The sequence below is a fragment of the Coccinella septempunctata genome, chromosome 2 (genome assembly GCF_907165205.1).
Source record: "Coccinella septempunctata chromosome 2, icCocSept1.1, whole genome shotgun sequence".
NCBI lineage: Eukaryota > Metazoa > Arthropoda > Insecta > Coleoptera > Coccinellidae > Coccinella > Coccinella septempunctata.
Window position 1 is genome coordinate 51,862,059 of NC_058190.1, and position 1,745 is coordinate 51,863,803.

Consider the following 1,745-nt stretch of genomic DNA (forward strand, 5'->3'; position numbering starts at 1 on the left):
CGAACGAAAAAGATTGATCTCCCGTAACAATGCACCTTTTACTCACGCCAGGATTAGGACAGATTCTATCGATTTGGTTTTCGTAAATAACAATGTTTCATGAAATCCCTCCTGTTTGGAGTGCGGACGTTGCTGAATTTTTTTATCGTTGATGATGAGAATCCCACAGTGGGATTAGCGAGATATTATTGTGCTATCAGGTCCATTTTGGGACGTACAGAACGTCCGGATGCACATTGGAATGGTATCAATGTTCATAGGGTTTCATTTTTTTGTTAAATAAAAAAATCGTGCAAAATTCTATTGATAGCATGATACCGAGCCTCTGAAAGGGCTTTTGTAATCACATACCTCAATTTTCTCTTGCATATTCATACGTCCAAGGTGAAATAATTGTTTTTACATACAATTTGAGTCTTACCAAACATCAACTATATCGAAATTGAAGGAATGTCATTTCAGTAGGTCAAAAATAAAATCTCATGAGGTAGGAATTCTTTTATCACTTTTGGTCCGAAGAGAAGTAAATTAAAAATAAGAATAGAAGAATAACATCTGATCTAGTGAAGTTCAGATAGGATATTTATGCTACATCCGCAGAACATAGCATTCTTTCAATAAAAAAAAACATGATAACTTTGCTGTTCTGATAATATCTTATTGTGTGCCTCAATCTGTGTGATCTAACCGTTATTTTTAAGTTTCAATCATTATAGTTTTTAAATGCAATAATGCCGAATTTATCTACTTCTGTGATCATAGATTATTTTTCAACACAATTGCACTTCTATTAAAATTACAATTTTGTTATTATTCTGCATCAACAGACATTATCACATTATTATTGTTGAAAGCAGTGCTTGCGCTCACAGCAGTCTGTTATACTTATTATAGTTATCATCTTTTTTTCTCTTCTGTGACAAGTTTCTATGTGTTCCATTCTGATTTGATAATTAGACGAATATGAGAGAGAGAGAGAGAGAGAGAGCCATGTGTACAGGACCAAATTAAAGCAGCCTACTTTGAAATCGAACATTGATTCATGAAATTAATATATCTGATTGATAAACGCATCCATAGATGAATGGATATCCAATATTCATCATTCCAGGAAAGTGAGGACAATCATAAGTTGCAAAATCAAAATATTCAATCGAGTTATGTAAAAGTGATGATATCTTCGATTATCATCCCTGTATTCTAAATCCTTTGTTCCAAACAAGCATTCCTAATTGTAATCGAAACGAGATATCAAATCTTAAAAAATCGGCTGCTAAATCTCGTTTGTTTTTTTATTCAAGAAATAATTTGGATTGATAGATAAGACTATGTATACTCAATCGAAAATGTGATTATTCAATATGACGGGTTAGGGATTTTCCTTCTACTTGAACTCTAGCGTAAAATCCTCATTTTGATGGTAGACTATATAAATAACAATAATCATGGTCAACATTTCCAATATCTGACGATCGGTGCTTTATTTGTTCATACGAGGGTGAAGTGGTTGTTTTACATGTCTGCGTACAATTGTTTATAAAAACTTTGTATAATATGCATTAGTAGGAAGTTAATATACAATATGTAATACGAGATTAGTAAATGTTGTTGTTGCAGGACAAAATGAACAAATGGATAATTCAGAGTATTTTCCATTGATGGCTTCATTTTCTACCACTTTGGGGATATGAGGCCTAGCTAACGAACTGGCCCAGATATTTGAAATTTTGGTATGAAAATATAGG